Here is a 19341-nt window from a genome sequence, read left to right as displayed (position 1 = left end):
AAAGTAAACCGCTCAAAATGTTATTTACCTCTATTTCAAAACCGAGCTCTGCCACCTCTACAAATCCCCGCTTCCCTTTGTGAAGGGCCTATCTATTTACTTTTATGTTGAGTCATCACCCTCTTATTAAAAAGCACCAGTTGTAGAGCACCGCTGCCATTTGCATTCATTATTGTTAGTTTACATTGGGTGTGACTATGATTGGATCTCTTTTACCATGAATTACAATGTCTAGTCAGTCCTTGATCTTTAAAGGTGTCACACCCTAGCTAGTTCAAGCATTAGAGTGTTGCATCATGTTTAAATTCCCAGAAAACTGAAATGGGGATGACAGAACCCCCAGCACCCCCCTGGAACAACTAGGGTTTAGTAAAAACTTTTTCAATGAACCTGAAATGCCCTTCTAAAAAGCCCACCCTTTTTGTTTTGGGTTAAAACCTTTGACAAAAATGGTGCACATTTTTCTAGGACATCTTAAGGTCATTGGATTAATTCTTATAGTATTTGCATTTGGGCATTTAAATGTTATCAAATATTTTAAATGCTCAAATAATCATAAAATAAAATGTTTGTTGTTGGATATATTCTAAGCAGTAGCCATGATTAATTTTATGATTTTTGGAAATGCCCTGGCATTTTTAATAAAGCCCTGAAGTTACAGAAATAATAGAATAAATGAAAAACAGAAAAAGAGAGAGAGAACAGAGACTTACCTGTCGCGCTAGTCATCCTCCTCCTCTCGCCAGGAGGACGCGAGGCGCGTGGCCGGCGCCCGCAGCCACACGCCAGCCACCTCCTGCTTCCACCGACGCCCCGGACGCGTCTACGAGTGCCACGCAGACCCCTGGACCCCTCGACCGCTCCACTCTCCCCCTGTCTCGCCTCTCTCGCTCTCTCCCCTGAAGCAGGGCGCAGCCGTCGCCGCTGACAAGCACCACCGCAGCCACCGCCATCCACTCGTTGCCTCACCGTGCCAAGAAGTTCCGCTGTCGTCCACCACTTCGCCTCGACCCATCCCCGAGCGCTCGCTCGCCCCGGAGACGCTGCACCGAGCTCGTCTTCAACCTCGGTCGCCGGAGATCCCCCTCGCCGCCCCGCTCGCTCCAGCTCTTCCCCGAGCTCGCCATTTGCTCCCCTGCAACCGCAGTGAGCTACTGACGCTTCTCCCCCTCTCCGTTCTAGCTCTCGTGCACCGTACGCGCCACCTCGAGTTCGCCTGCACGCACCGCCACCTGTGCTCGCCGCCGACGAGTCTCCGGCCATCTAATGGTCCGGCCGTCGTACCCAGCTTCCTCCCCGCGCCGCGTAGAGCACGTACGTGCCCCGCTTGAGCCACCACAACCATCACAACGACGACCCCGACCTCACCCAAGCCCCGACGACCGCCAAGGTTGACGCCGGCGACGACTCCGGCCACCCCAGGCCCAACCACCCATACCACTCGATGCGGACGAGTGCCCGCGTCACTTAGATGCCCTCCGCCGGCCATTTGGTCGCCGGAGGAAGAAACCCGCACCCCTCCGCCGTCCCTGGCCTTGCCGGGGACGAGCCCTGGGTCAACTCCGGCGAGTTTGACCCGGGTTGACCCCAGTTTGATTTTCCCCTGACTCACTGACGTGTGGGCCCGAGACCACTAATTAAACTAGGTTAGTATTAGTTTAACACTAACTAAATTTAGTTATTTAGTTGACACTGACAGATGGGACCCACTGGTCAGGTTTGACCTGGACCGGCCAGTTGACCGCTGACGTCACACTGACGTCAGGCTGATGCAGTAAATCCTTTTCTGGATTTATTCTTTAATAGGAAATTCTAGAAAATAGCCAAAACTTCTAAAAATCATAGAAAATCAACCATAGCTCCAAATCAAACAATTTATATATGAAAAATGATCAGAAAAATTCAATCTATCCATCTGTAATGGTTTCATGCATGACAAAACAAGTTAACCTTGCTGTTTAAGCAAAATAAGATAATGCACTAATAAGTCTATGTTAAATGAACTAACATTTGAATCTTTGATTCAAATGAGTTCATTCCTTTCTGTTTTAGCTTGCATTAGGCCAAGACACATTCATTTTGCCATGTCATAGCATGCATCATATTGTTGCATATTGTCATGTGTTGATTATGTCGGTGTGTCTTTCATGGTAGGTTCTGCCTCCGAGGATAACCCCGAGTATCCGTCTGAAGGGCACTACTCTACTACCACTACATCAGGCAAGCAACCCATTGATCATTCCGATACAAACCCATGTTCTCGCTTCTGCTCTTGTTTACTGCATTAAGACAACGCGATTCAAACTGCTGTGTGCTACGGTAGTTGAACCCTTATCCTCTGCATGACCTGTCATTGCCACAGTAACTAGATGAAACCCACTAGCATGTGTAGGGGTTGATTGAGCCATGTATGTGATTCCTACCTTGCTATGCCTGCTATGCTTAGGGTTGTGTCAGGTCTGGTTCATCTGGGTGATGGGCTAGAGTGAAATGATTATGTCGGTAATGTGAGGGATGTGTTGAACATGTTTTGGTAAAGGTATCGATGAGAGGCCATGTAGGAGTACATGGTGGGTTGTTTCATTGAGGCCGTCCATAAGAACTGAGATCTGTATGCGTGATTTAAGATTCAGTTACTACCACACATTGGGCCCTGAAATATGACCCCGCTCGACTTACTGACCCATCTCGTCCTCTGTCCAGGAGTTGGAACTAGTTTCTGGTGTTTGTAGGTTATGTGTTGGCGGCCGTGCGTAGCACTGACCCTAGGGGTGGGCTATGATGCGGTAGATACACCATGGCACGGTGTACCGAGTCGCCCGTTTGGTGTCTCGGGAACCCTGCACACATCGTTTGGGGCCGTTGAGGACACCCCGGCCGGATTTCCTTGCAGATGGAACCTGAATAGGCGATAAACCTGGACTAGAGACTTGTGCGGTTAGTCAGGTCATGGTCTACACCCACGTTGGTTTTTGCTTGAAGTCGGCCAAGCACATGTCATGTGCAGACGCTAAGTGGCGGAAACATGTGTGAAGAAGTACACCCCTGCAGGGTATAAAACTATTCGAATAGCCGCGTCCGCGGTAAAGGACTACTTGGCTGCCTATACATTTCATAGACAAGTTAATGGATACTACTAAAAGACTCAAGATAAGTGTGAGTACCGAGGATGGCCCTCTCGTAGGATGACGAGGGAGGATCCCCGGTGGAGTATTGTGTTGGTGAGTAGTGGACTCGTGTGCAAAAACTATTTTACTAGTGGAGTTCCGTAGGATAGCTTAGCCAAGAGTCAAAGTTGGCTTGCTGCAATAACCCCACCACCTTCTTGAGAATGATCATGTATGGTAGGTTCTGATGTAAGACTTGCTGAGTACCTTTGTACTCATGTTTGCTTAATTACTGTTTTCAGACAACAACACCGCCCCCTCCGATGGGTTTTATGTAGATCTCGATGTCGATGAGTGACTTGCCACCCAGGTGGTGACCCTGGCCATGGAGGGCCCTATGTAGATAGACAGGCTTCGAGAAGCCTTCTTGCTTTCTAGTGTTTGTACTCAGACTATTTGCTTCCGCATGTGCTTGTATGCTTGTATGACTTGAGTGTCGGGTCATGTGACCCCTACCTGTATGAACATGTTATGTATGGCTCTCTGGAGCCTTTAAATAAAGTACTTGAGTTGTAGAGTTTTGTTGTGATGCCATGTTGTATTTGCACATATCAAGCATATTGTGTATATGATTGAAATGCTTGGTATGTGTGGGATCCGACAATCTAGTTGTTTATCCTTGGCAGCCTTTCTTATGGGGAAATGTAGTCTAGTGCTCCTCGAGCCACAGTAGTCCGCTACAGCCCGGTTCACCGGAGTCCTGCTAGTCCAGCACTACTGCTCAGGACACTTGACTGGCTGGCATGTGTTTCACTTCGTTCCTATGTCTGTCCCTTCGGGGAAATGTCACGCGGTGACATCCGGAGTCCTGCCTAGCCTGCTACAGCCCGGGTTCCCCGGAGTCCTGTTAGCCCAGTGCTACAGCCCGGATTCACATGCTGATGACCGACATGCTCGATGTGATTCATGTATGCCTGTCTCCATAGGTCTGTGCCGCTTTAGGTTCATGACTAGCCATGTCAGCCCGGGTTCTCTGTCATATGGATGCTAGCGACACTATCATATACGTGAGCCAAAAGGCGCAAACGGTCCCGGGCCATGGTAAGGCGACACCCGTGGGGATACCGTGCGTGAGGCCGCAATGTGATATGAAGTGTTACCGGCTAGATCGATGTGACTTGGAATCGGGGTCCTGACAAAAGGTGCTCTGCATTTATGTTTTGCGGTCTCAGAAAGGGCTAGCGAGATACCATCTTGTTATAAGATATTATGATTGTTTTGATAAAGTGTTGTCATCCGAGATTTATTATTATGGCTTGCTAGTTGAATATGCTATTGATATGGGTAATCATGAGACCTGAGAATTATTGCAAATATGGTTAGTTATAATCTTTGCTGAAAACTTGAATGCTAGCTTGACATATTTATAACAACAAGAGCAAACAGGGTTTGTAAAAGTTTTTCTTTATTTCTTTCAGTTTGTCAACTGAATTGCTTGAGGACAAGCAAGGGTTTAAGCTTGGGCGAGTTGATACGTCTCCGTCGTATCTACTTTTCCAAACACTTTTGCCCTTGTTTTGGACTCTAACTTGTATGATTTGAATGGAACTAACCCGGACTGACGTTGTTTTCAGCAGAATTGCCATGATGTTGTTTTATGTGCAGAAAACAAAAGTTCTCGGAATGACCTGAAACTCCACGGAATATCTTACAATAAATAATAATAAATCCTCGCCAAAGATGAAGACCAGGGGGCCCACACCCTTGCCACGAGGGTGGGGGGCGCCCCCCTTCCTCATGGGCCCCCTGGAGACCTCCTGACTCCAACTCCAACTCTATATAACTGCTTTCGGGGAGAAAAAATAGGAGAGAAGAAATCATCGCATTTTACGATACGGAGCCGCCGCCAAGCCCTAAAACCTCTCGGGAGGGCTGATCTGGAGTCCGTTCGGGGCTCCGGAAAGGGGGATCCGTCTCCGTTGTCATCATCAACCATCCTCCATCACCAATTTCATGATGCTCACCGCCGTGCGTGAGTAATTCCATCGTAGGCTTGCTGGACGGTGATGGGTTGGATGAGATTTATCATGTAATCGAGTTAGTTTTGTTAGGGTTTGATCCCTAGTATCCACTATGTTCTGAGATTGATGTTGCTATGACTTTGCTATGCTTAATGTTTGTCACTAGGGCCCTAGTGCCATGATTTCAGATCTGAACCTATTATGTTTTCATCAATATATGAGAGTTCTTGATCCTATCTTGCAAGTCTATAGTCACCTATTATGTGGTATGATCCGTTAACCCCGAAGTGACAATAACCGGGGTACTTACCGGTGATGACCGTAGTTTGAGGAGTTCATGTATTCACTATGTGCTAATGCTTTGTTCCGGTTCTCTATTAAAAGGAGGCCTTAATATCCCTTAGTTTCCACTAGGACCCCGCTGCCACGGGAGGGTAGGACAAAAGATGTCATGCAAGTTCTTTTCCATAAGCACGTATGACTATATTCGGAATACAGGCCTACATTACATTGACGAATTGGAGCTAGTTCTGTGTCACCCTATGTTATGACTGTTACACGATGAACCACATCCGGCATAATTATCCATCACTGATCTGATGCCTACGAGCTTTCCATATACTGGTTTACGCTTATTTGCTTTCTCGTTGCTATTGTTACAATCACTACATAATACCAAAAATATTACTTTGCTTTCATTACTCTTTTGTTACCGTTACCATCACTATCATATTACTTTGCTACTAAACACTTTGCTGCAGATACTAAGTTTCCAGGTGTGGTTGAATTGACAACTCAGCTGCTAATACTTGAGAATATTCTTTGGCTCCCCTTGTGTCGAATCAATAATTTTGGGTTGAATACTCTACCCTCGAAAGCTGTTGCGATCCCCTATACTTGTGGGTTATCACCAATCCCCCTCTCTGGAGTTGCGAACGGACTCCAGAACAACCCTCTCGATGAAGAACAAGAGGTGGTGGTGGCTTCATATCTTAAAATGCGATGAAACTTCTTCTCTGACTTTTTTCTCGGGAAGACAGAATTTATAGAGTTGGAATTAGATCAGACGGAGCCTCTTGGTCCCCACAAGGCATCATGGCACGCCATGTTGGGAAACGTTGCATGGAAAACAAAAAAAATTCTACGCACACACAATGATCTATCCATGGAGATGTATAGCAACGAGGGGGAGAGTGTGTCTACGTACCCTCGTAGACCCTAAGCGGAAGCGTTTCTTAACGCGGTAGATGTAGTCTAACTTCTTCGTGCTTCAACCGATCAAGTACCAAACGCACGGCACCTCTGTTTTCTGCACATGTTTAGCTCGGTGACATCCCTCGCCTTCTTGATCTAGTGATGTCTACTACGCAACTTTATTCTTGTAGACACGTGTTGGGCCTCCAAGCGCAGAGTTCTGTAGGACAGTAGCAGTTTTCCCTCAAGTGGATGACCTAAGGTTTATCAATCCGTGAGAGGTGTAGGATGAAGATGGTCTCTCTCAAACAACCCTGCAACCAAATACAAGAAGTCTCTTGTGTCCCCAACACACCTAATACAATGGCACATTGTATATGTGCACTAGTTCGACGAAGAGATGATGATAAAAGTGTAATATGGATGGTAGAAATATATTTTTATAATCTGAATAAATAAAAACAGCAAGGTAGCAAATAGTAAACGGGCACAAAAACGGTATTGCAATGCTTGAAAATGAGGCCTAGGGTTCGTACTTTCACTAGTGCAATCTCTCAATAGTGCTAATATAATTGGATCATATAACTGTCCCTCAACTTGCAACGAAGAATCACTCCAAAGTTCCTATCTAGTGGAGAACATAAGATGGAATTGTTTGTAGGGTACGAAACCACCTCAAAGCTATTCTTTCCGATCAATCTATCCTAGAGTTCGTACTAAAAGAACACGAAGCTATTATTTCCGGTCAATCTAACCAAGAGTTCGTACTAAAATAACACCAAAGCAAATTTAGATTCATAATATTCAATCCAACACAAAGAACTTCAAAGAGTGCCCCAAGATTTCTACCGGAGAAACAAAGACAAGAACGTGCATCAACCCCTATGCATAGATTACCCCAATGTCACCTTGGAAATCCGCGAGTTGAGTGCCAAAACATATATCAAGTGAATCAATATGATACCCCATTGTCACCACGAGTATTCAATTGCAAGACATATATCAAGTGTTCTCAAATCCATAAAAGTATTCAATCCGATAACAACGAAATCTCAAAGGGAAAAACTCAATTCATCACAACAAGATCGAGGGGGGGAAACACCATATGATTCGACTATATTAACAAAGCCCGCGATACATCAAGATCGTGACATCTCAAGAACACGAGAGATAGAGATTAAACACATAGCTACCGGTACAAACCCTCAGCCCCGAGGATGGACTACTCCCTCCTCATCATGGTGGTCGCCGGGATGATGAAGATGGCCACCGGTGATGATTTCCCCCTCTGGCAGAGTGCCGGAACGAGTCTAGATTGGTTTTCGCTGGCTATAGAGCCTTGCGGCGGCAGAACTACTGATCTAGGTTTACCCCGAGGGTTTTTGGAATATTTGACGATTTATAGGGTGAAGAGGGGGTATGGGAGGCCACCGAGGTGGGCACAACCCACCTAGGCGCGCACTGGTGGGTTGTGCCCCCCTCGGGGCACCCCCCCCCCCAGGTGCTGCTCTGGCCCACTGGATGTCTTCTGGTCCATAAAAAATCCACAAAAAGTTTCGCGGTGTTTGGACTTCGTTTGATATTGATTTCCTGCAATGTAAAAAACAAGCAAAAAATAGCAACTGGCACTGGGTCAATAAGTTAGTCCCAAAAAATGATATAAAGTTGCTATAAAATGGTTGTAAAACATCCAAGAATGATAAAATAATAGCATGAATACTTCATAAATTATAGATGCGTTGGAGACGTATCATCCAGCAAGATGTCGAGGTAGTAGATGAGTTTCGTCAACACGACGGCATGGTGACAGTGATGGTGAAGTGATCCTCGCAGGGCTTCACCTAAGCACTATGGAACTATGACCGTGGGAGTAAACGGTGGAGGGGGGGAGCCGCACACGGCTAACAATTGTCTAGTGTGTGCTAGGGGTGCCCCCCCCCCATATATATATATATAGGTGGGAGGGAGAGGGGAGGCAGCCAAGGAGGCGCCCAAGTAGGCCGAATCCTACTTGGGGTCTCCCCATGGCCGGTGCCCTCCCCTTCCTTATCTGTCGGAGGGGGGAGGAAAGAGGAGGGAGGAGGGGAGGAAGGGGGAGGCCGAATCCCTCCCCTTTCATTTTTTTGAGACAAATCCCTCCCCTTTCCTTCTCCCTTCCCTCTTTCCTTCTCCCTTCCCCTCTTTCCTTATCCTCTAGTTCGGCCCATATGGGGGGCGCACCAGCCCCTGGTGGCTGGTGTGTTTCCCCTCTTGGCCCATTAGGCCCATATCTTTTGTCGGGGGTGCCCGGAACCCCTTCCGGTGACCCGATATGTACCCGGTACCCTCCGAAACACTTCCAGTGTCCGAACACCATCGTCCTATATATCAATATTTACCTCTCAACCATTTCGATACTCCTTGTCATGTCCGTCATCTCATCCGGGACTCTGAACAACATTCGGTCACCAAATCACATAAGTCATATAATACTATATCATCATCGAATGTTAAGCGTGCGGACCCTACGGGTTCGAGAACTATGTAGACATGACCGAGACACCTCTCCAGTCAATAACCAATAGCAGAACTTGGATGCCCATATTGGCTCCTACATATTCTATGAAGATCTTTATCGGTTGAACCGTTATGACAACATACGTAATTCCCTTTGTCCAACGGTATGTTACTTGCCCGAGATTCGATCGTTGGTATCTTCATACCTAGTTCAATCTCGTTACCGACAAGTCTCTTTACTCATTCCGTAATACATCACCTCGTGAATAACTCCTTAGTCGTTTAATTGCAAGCTTATGATGTGTATTATCGAGAGGGCCCAGAGATACCTCTCTGATACTCGGAGTGACAAATCCTAATCTCGATCTATGCCAACTCAACAAACACCTTCGGAGATACCTGTAGATCATCTTTATAATCACCCAGTTACCTTGTGATGTTTGATAGCACACAAGGCATTCCTCCGGTATTCGGGAGTTGAATAATCTCTTAATCGAAGGAATATGTATTTGACATGAAGAAAGCAATAGCAATAAAACTGAACGATCATTATGCTAAGCTAACGGATGGGTCTTGTCCATCACATCATTCTCCTAATGATGTCATCCCATTATCAAATGACAACTCATGTTAGTGGTTAGGAAATCTTAACCATCTTTGATCAATGAGCTAGTCTAGTAGAGGCTCACTAGGGACACGGTGTTTGTTTATGTATTCACACATGTATTAAGGTTTCCGATCAATACAATTCTAGAATGAATAATAAACCTTTATCATGAATAAGGAAATATAAAATAACAACTTTATTATTGCCTCTAGGGCATATTTCCTCCAGTCTCCCACTTGCACTAGAGTCAATAATCTAGTTCACACCGCCATGTGATTAACATCTATAGTTCACATCGCTATGTGACTAACACCCAAAGAGTTTACTAGAGTCAAAAATCTAGTTCACATCGCCATGTTATTAATACCCAAAGAGTACTAAGGTATGATCATGTTTTGCTTGTGAGAGAGGTTTAGTCAATGGGTCTGCAACATTCAGATCCGTATGTATTTTGCAAGTTTCTATGTCTACAATGCTCTGCATGGAGCTACTCTAGCTAATTGCTCCCACTTTCAATATGTATCCAGATTGAGACTCAGTGTCATCTGAATCACTGTTAAAGCTTGCATCGATGTAACCCTTTATGACGAACTCTTTATCACCTCCATGACCGAGAAATATTTCCTTAGTCCTCTAAGGATAATTTTGACCGTTGTCTAGTGATTCACTCTTGGATCACTCTTGTACCTCCTTGCCAAACCCATGGCAAGGCACACAATAGGTCTGGTACACAGCATGGCATACTTTATAGAACCCATGACTGAGGCACAGGGAATGACTTTCATTCTCTCTATATATTCTGCCGTGGTCGGGTTTTCAGTCTAACTCAGCTTCACACCTTGTTACATAGGCAAGAACCCTTTCTTTGACTAATCCATTTTGAACTTCTTCAAAACTTTGTCAAGGTATGTGCTTTGTGAAAGTCCTATTAAGCGTCTCGATCTATCCCTATAGATCTTGATGCCCAATATATAAGCAGCTTCACCGAGGTTTTTCATTGAAAAATTCTTATTCAAGTATCCTTTTATGCTATCCAAAAATTCTATATCATTTCCAATCAACAATATGTCATCCATATATAATATCAGAAATGCTACAGAGCTCCCACTCACTTTCTTGTAAATACAGGCTTCACCATAAGTCTGTATAAAACCATATGCTTTGATCACCTCATCAAAGCGTATATTCCAACTCCGAGATGCTTGCACTAGTCCATAGATGGATCGCTGGAGTTTGCACACTTTGTAAGCACCTTTAGGATTGACAAAACCTTCTGGTTGCATCATATACAACTCTTCTTTAAGATATCCATTAAGGTATGCAGTTTTGATGTGCATTTGCCAGATTTCATAATCATAAAATGTGGCAATTGCTAACATGATTCGGACAGACTTAAGCATCGCTACGGGTGAGAAAGTTTCATCGTAGTCAACTCCTTGAACTTGTCGAAAACCTTTTGCGATAAGTCGAGCTTTGTAGATAGTGACATTACTATCAGCGTCAGTCTTCTTCTTGAAGATCCATTTATTCTCAATGGCTTGCCTATCAACAGGCAAGTCCACCGAAGTCCACACTTTGTTCTCATACATGGATCCTATCTTAGATTTCATGGCCTCAAGCCATATGTCGGAATTTGGGCTCATCATAGCTTCTTCATAGTTCGTATGTTCGCCTTGGTCTAATAACATGACTTCCAAAACAGGATTACCGCACCACTCTGGTGCGGATCGTGCTCTGGTTGACCTACGAGGTTTAGTAGCAACTTGATATGAAGTTTCATGATCATTATCATTTGATTCCTCTCTAGTTGGTGTAGGCATCACGGGAACAGATTTCTCTGATGTGCTACTTCCCAATTCGAGAGAAGGTACGATTACCTCATCAAGTTCTACTTTCCTCCCACTCACTTCTTTCAAGAGAAACTCCTTCTCTAGAAAGGTTCCATTCTTGGTAACAAAGATCTTGCCTTCGGATCTGTGGTAGAAGGTGTCCCAATTGTTTCCTTAGGGTATCCTATGAAGACACACTTCTCCGATTTGGGTTCGAGCTTATCAGGCTGAAGCCTTTTGACATAAGTGTCGCAACCCCTAAATTTAAGAAACGACAGCTTAGGTTTCTTGCCAAACCACAGTTCATACGGTGTCGTCTCAACGGATTTAGACGGTGCCCTATTTAACGTGAATGCAGCTGTCTCTAATGCATAACCCCAAAACGATAGTGGTAAATCGGTAAGAGATATCATAGAACGCACCATATCCAATAAAGTACGGTTACAACGTTCGGACACACCATTACGCTATGGTATTCCAGGTGGCGTGAGTTGTGAAACTATTCCACATTGTTTTAAATGAAGGCCAAACTCATAACTCAAATATTCGCCTCCACGATCAGATCGTAGAAACTTTATTTTATTATTACGATGATTCTCCACTTCACTCTGAATTTCTTTGAACTTTTCAAATGTTTCAGACTTGTGTTTCATTAAGTAGATATACCCATATCTGCTTAAATCATCTGTGAAGGTCAGAAAATAACGATACCCGCCGCATGCCTCGACACTCATCAGACGCATACATCGGTATGTATTATTTCCAATAAGTCATTGGCTCGCTCCACTGTTCCGGAGAACGGAGTTTTAGTCATCTTGCTCATGAGGCATGGTTCACAAGTATCAAATGATTCATAGTCAAGTGATTCCAAAAGCTCATTTGCATGGAGTTTCTTCATGTGCTTTACACCAATATGACCTAAACGGCAGTGCCAGAAGTATGTTGCACTATCATTATTAACTTTGCATCTTTTGGCATCAATATTATGAATATGTGTATCACTACGATCGAGATTCAATAAACCATTCACATTGGGTGTATGACCATAGAAGGTTTTATTCATGTAAATAGAACAATAATTATTTTTTGACTTAAATGAATAACCGTATTGCAATAAACATAATCAAATCACATTCATGCTCACGCAAACACCAAATAACATTTAATTAGGTTCAACACTAATCCTGAAGGTAGAGGGAGTGTGCGATGGTGATCGTACCAACCTTGGAATCACTTCGAACACACATCGTCACCTCGCCCTTAACTAGTCTATGTTTATTCTGCAACTCTTGTTTCAAGTTACTAATCTTACCAACTGAATCGGTATCAAATACCCATGGGCTACTATTAATACTAGTAAGGTACACATCAATAACATGTATATCAAATATATCTTTGTTCACTTTGCCATCCTTCTTATCCGCCAAGTATTTGGGGTAGTTCTGTTTCCAGTGACCATTTCCTTTGCAGTAGATGCACTCAGTTTCAGGCTTGGGTCCAGCTTTGGGCTTCTTCATGGGAGCGGCAACTTGCTTGCCATTCTTCTTGAAGTTCCCTCTCTTTCCCTTGCCCTTTTTTGAAACTAGTGGTCTTGTTAACCATCAACACTTGATGCTCTTTCTTGATTTATACCATCACCGATTTCAGCATCGCGAAGAGCTCGGGAATCATTTTCGTCATCCCTTGCATATTATAGTTCATCATGAAGTTCTAGTAGCTTTGTGATAGTGACTAGAGAACTTTGTCAATCACTATCTTATCTGGAAGATTAACTCCCACTTGATTCAAGCGATTGTAGTACCCAGAAATTCTGAGCACATGCTCACTGGTTGAGCTATTCTCCTCCATCTTGTAGGCAAAGTACTTGTCAGAGGTCTCATACCTCTCGACGTGGGCATGAGTCTAAAATACTAATTTCAGCTCTTGGAACATCACATATGCTCTGTGGCGTTCAAAACGTTTTTGAAGTCCCGGTTCTAATCCATAAAGCATGGCGCACTAAACTATTAAGTAGTCGTCATATCGAGCTTGCCAAACGTTCATAACGTCTGCATCTGCTACTGCAGTAGGTCTGTCACCTAGCGTGCATCAAGGACATAATTCTTCTGTGCAGCAATGAGGATAATGCTCAGATCATGGACCCAGTCGGCATCATTGCTACTATCATCTTTCAACTTAGTTTGTTATAGGAATATATCAAAAATATATAGGAGCTATATCGCGAGCTATTGATCTACAACATAGGTATGCAAAACTATCAAGACTAAGTTCATGATAAATTAAGTTCAGTTAATCAAATTACTTAAGAACTCCCACTCAGATAGACATCCTCAAGTCATCTAAATGATACGTGATCCAAATCAACTAAACCATGTCCGATCATCACGTGATATGGAGTAGTCATCAATGGTGAACATCTCTATGTTGATCATATCTACTATATGACTCACGTTTGACCTTTCGGTCTCCAGTGCTCCAAGACCATGTATGTACATGCTAGGCTCGTCAAGTTTAACCCAGGTATTCTGCATGTGCAAAATTTTCTTACACCCGTTGTATGTGAACATAGAGTCTATCACACCCGATCATCATGTGGTGTCTAGAAACGACGAACTGTAGCAATGGTGCATACTCAAGGAGAACACTTTTATCTTGAAATTAAGTGAAGGGATCATCTTATAATGCTACCGTCGTTCTAAGAAAAATAAGATGCATAAAAGATAAACATCACATGCAATCAAAATATGTGACATGATATGGCTATCATCTTGTGCTTTTGATCTTCATCTCCAAAGCATTGTCATGATCTCCATCGTCATCGGCTCAACACCTTGATCTTCATCGTAGTGTCATGGTCGTCTCGCCAACTATTGCTTCTACAACTATCGCTAACGCATAGTGATAAAGTAAAGGAATTACATGGCGTTTGCATTTCATACAATAAAGAGACAACCGTAAGGTTCCTGCCGGTTGTCAGATATCTTACAAAACATGATCATATCATACAATAACGTTTATAACATCACGTCTTGACCATATCACATCATAACATACCCTGCAAAAATAAGTTAGTCGTCCTCTACTTTGTTCTTGCAAGTTTTTACGTGGCTGCTACGGGCTTCTAGCAAGAACCGTTCTTACCTACGCAAAAAACCACAACGTTGTTTCGTCAAGTTTGCTGTTTTAACCTTCTTCAAGGACCGGTCGCAGTCAAATTCGATTCAACTAAAGTAGGAGAAACAGACACCCGCCAACCACCTTTATGCAAAACTAGTTGCATGTCTGTCGGTGGAACCGGTCTCATGTGCGTGGACATGTAAGGTTGGTCCGTGCCGCTTCATCCCACAATACCGCCGAATCAAAATAAGACATTGGTGGTAAGCAGAATGAATATCACCGCCCACAACTCTTTGTGTTCTACTCATGCATATCATCTACGCATAGACCTGACTCTGATACCATTGTTGGGAAACGTTGCATGGAAAACAAAAAAAATTCTACGCACACGCAATGATCTATCCATGGAGATGTATAACAACGAGGGGGAGAGTGTGTCTACGTATCCCCGTAGACCGTAAGAGGAAGCATTTCTTAACGCGGTTGATGTAGTCAAACTTCTTCGTGCTTCAACCGATCAAGTACCGAACGCACGACACCTCCGCATTCTACACATGTTCAGCTCGGTGCGTCCCTCACCTTCTTGATCCAGCAAGACGTCGAGGTAGTAGATGAGTTCCATCAGCACGACGACGTGGTGACGGTGATGGTGAAGTGATCCTCGCAGGGCTTCTCCTAAGCACTACGAAACTACGAGTGGGAGTAAACGGTGAGGGGGGCGCCGCACACGGCTAACAATTGTCTAGTGTGTGCTAGGGGTGCCCCCACATATATATATATATATATATATATAGGTGGGAGGGAGAGGGGAGGAAGGCAGGCAAGGAGGCGCCCAAGTAGGCCAAATCCTACTTGGGGTCTCTCCATGGTCGGCGCCCCCCTCCTTATCTATCTGAGGAGGAAGGAAAGGGGAGGGAGGAGGGAAGGAAGGGAGAGGCCGAATCCCTCCCCTTTCCTTATCCCTTCCCCTCTTTCCTTCTCCTATGGTTTGGCCCATATGGGGGTGCACCAGCCCCTTGTGGCTCATGTGTTTCCCCTCTTGGCCCATTAGGCCCATATCTTTTGCCGGGGGTGCCCGAAACCCCTTCCGGTGACCCGATATGTACCCGGGACCCTCTGAAACACTTCGATGTCTGAATACCATCGTCCTATATATCAATCTTTACCTCTTGACCATTTCGAGACTCCTCGTCATGTACGCGATCTCATCTGGGACTCCGAACAACATTCGGTCACCAAATCACATAACTCATATAATATTATATCGTCATCGAATGTTAAGCGTGCGGACCCAAAGGGTTCGAGAACTATGTAGACATGACCGAGATACCTCTCTGATCAATAACCAATAGCGGAACCTGGATGCCCATATTGGATCCCACATATTCTACGAAGATCTTTATCGGACGAACAGTTATAACAACATACGTAATTCCCTTTGTCCAACGGTATGTTACTTGCCCGAGATTCGATTGTTGGTATCTTCATACCTAGTTCAATCTCGTTACCGACAAGTCTCTTTACTCGTTCCGTGATACATCACCTCGTGACTAACTCCTTAGTCGTTTGCTTGCAAGCTTATGATGTGTATTACCGAGAGGGCCCAGAGATACCTCTTTGATACCCCGAGTGACAAATCATAATCTCGATCCATGCCAACTCAACAAACACCTTTGGAGATACATGTAGAGCATCTTTATAATCACCCAGTTACGTTCTGATGTTTGATAGCATACAAGGCATTTCTCCGGTATCCAGGACTTGCATAATCTCATAATCGAAGGAATATGTATTTGACATGAAGAAAGCAATAGTAATAAAACTGAATGATCATTATGCTAAGCTAACGGATGGGTCTTGTCCATCACATCATTCTCCTAATGATGTGATCCCGTTATCAAATGACAACTCATGTCAATGGTTAGGAAACCTTAACCATCTTTGATCAACGAGCTAGTCTAGTAGAGGCTCAATAGGGACGGTGTTTGTTTATGTATTTACACATGTATTAAGGTTTCCGATCAATACAATTCTAGCATGAATAATAAACATTTATCATGAATAAGAAAATATAAAATAACAACTTTATTATTGCCTCCAGAGCATATTCCTTCACGCCCTATGGGGTAGGCGCGCCCTATTGCCTTGTGAGCAACTGATGGTCCCCCTTTTGGTGGATCTTTGTTCCAGTATTTTTTATTTATTCAATAAAAAATTCCACAAAGTTTCGTCCGATTCCGAGAACTTTTATTTCTGCACAAAAACAACATCATGGTAGTTCTGCTGAAAACAACGTCAATCCGGGTTAGTTTCATTCAAATTATGCAAATTAGAGGCCAAAACAAGAGCAAAAATGTTTGGAAAAGTAGATACGATGGAGACGTATCAAAGGGGTACAAAGTACATGTGGATCTACCTCGCTATCTTATGTGAATGAATCTACTTATATGGTCTAAAATCCCTCGGCTTATATAGGAACCCGGGGTACCAAGGGTTAGACCTATGTCGGTTACATCAGGGGACAAACATGTCAAGGATCTCATTTGGTCTTGGAGTAGACGCCAAGTCTTCGGAGGATTATATCTTCAGTACATCGTGGGGCCTGATAGGTGGGGACCACTGGTTGGTACATTGGGGGTCTTTGGCCCATCCCATGCTCAGCGGCCGACGTGGTTAGCACCCCCCTATGGAGGACACCATCAACCATTTTTTGAATTCATGCATATATTTTTATATTCACGAACATTTTTTAAGTTTATGAACATTGTTTAAAATTCATCCACGGCCCACGACCTGACCAGACCCTTATAGGCAGGATCCACTTTAAGGACAAAATTGAAGTTCCCCTAGGACTCTATTCCTAGGGAGCTTAGTAATTGTAAAGATCTGTACCCGTGACGGTTATCCAGTGTTGCATGACACTACTAAATATTTTAGGATTAAGGGAAAAATACATGATACACAACCAAAAGAGATCCATACGGTACATACGGTGATACACAATGGCGTAATACAATTCATATATAGACGCGTGATACAAACAATAATCTTGTCATATAAGTATAATTTTCTGAAAACACTACGTATGGCATGTGTGACTCAAAAATCTTTTAATTTATGTAACAAAATTAGTTCAAACTTATCTGCCATGACACATTCTAAAAAGAAAACCATGGCATAACACATGAGAGAGCCCACATATATGTCTTTTTTTGGCATGACAGGTCAACATTTGTTCATGAGAGCCGTAATTATCATGGGCCACACTTTCGTGCTAAAAATAACAAGAGTACAGTGCTATACTACTAGAAAATATAGCTAACATTAATTGGCGCCACTATCTCCTTCCACATTCATGCAAATCTTTGTAATCATTGGTGAATTATTTGTTTCCCAACAATATTCATGAGTTTATTTGCTTCCTGAATTGTGTGGCGTAGAATGCCCTTACGTGTATAGACTCTATGTGTATTAGTTCTATCCACCACCCAAAAAAAGTGTAATAGTTATATGAAGCATTGGATCCCGGCAAACAAACAAAACATAATATAAGTGGTGCACTTAGAATTCCAAGAAGTGCCCAACTAAAAGAAAAAGTTAATATTGTACCCGTACAAGTGCGAAATCGTATTACTTATAGTGTTCTTTGTACTGACATGACAAATTGATGAGTAGATCAAAAGATCTTCCCGCGAAACAAATATATGCCACAAGAAAAAAAGATGTAAATTTTCTTGAGAGCTCAGATCAACAAAATAGCACTGTCGTACTTCATCTACCCACCCACATATTACTCATGTTTGGTAGCAATGACTGATATACCTTAGTGTGAGATTTGATATGCTAAATATCACAACTTAGATAGGATAGTACCACTACATAGTGGAACAACGTTTGTACTAGCTAGACATGTAAAACCATATGGAGAAATCACCTCAAAAGTGTGAATTCAGAATATATGTCCTTCATGAATTTATTTTGAACTTAAATAAACACACCACACTTACACATTGGATTTTAAAAATACAACCTTTTCCTTCAACATAGGAAAATAAGAGATGAGCTCATAAGCACGACATCATGTATAGCTCGTTCCATAGTGCATGGTCCTTTAGTCCATACAATGCATACACAAAACAAGCACAAAAACACCACAAAATCAGGGAGGAGACGACATATAGGTGGCCCCCCTCCCTGCGATTCCGCAACATAGGGTGATGCCGCCACACGATTGATGGTGATTTTGCCACTACTCTCTACATCCATCACACTAGGCACATAATGCAACCCTAGATAGCGGTGACCGTCGTGCCACTTTGCATCTTAGTGAATAAGCAATGAGGTGTGGGAGGAGGAAAGAGATGGGATCATCAATGGGAATGAGAGGGGAGGGAGAGGAGGGATAAAGGGGGCAAATAGGGGGTGGGGCGAAGGGCGATGGGAATATTAGGGGGAGGAGTATCGGTGATTTGATAAGAATAAAACATGAAACTATAAGATCTAAATGTTGCATTCAAACTAAATTTTGTGAAGTTCAAATGAAATCAAGACGTAGGATTGTACATGGATGCATTATCTGTACTGGTATACATATACATAAACTACCAATCTTTTGATATAAGACCAAAAAGTAGGCTTTCATACGGAATGAATTTTTTTGCTAACAAAATAAAAATAACACACAACGTTTGTCTAGTTTCATTGTCACATCAACCTCCACTAATGAGCACCGATAAATAAACCACTGAAAAATACACATCATATGATGTGGTTAGTAAAATTTGAACTAAGTTGAAATGATACACCGTAAACAAAGCCTCCTGGTTTGAATGGCCGAGTAATCGAGAATGGAGTCACCGGCGGAGGACCCCATAGGGCAAGGAGGGCAGCCACCCTACCTTAAATTTTGTCTAAAAATGTATACAGGTAATGCACCAAACCACATTCACGGCTGGTTGTGTACGTCAATG

The sequence above is a fragment of the Triticum urartu genome, chromosome 5A (genome assembly GCF_056163025.1).
Source record: "Triticum urartu cultivar PI428250 chromosome 5A, HENAU_Tu73, whole genome shotgun sequence".
Lineage (NCBI taxonomy): Eukaryota > Viridiplantae > Streptophyta > Magnoliopsida > Poales > Poaceae > Triticum > Triticum urartu.
The sequence above is the reverse complement of the archived record's forward strand: the minus strand, read 5'-3'. Positions refer to the sequence as shown.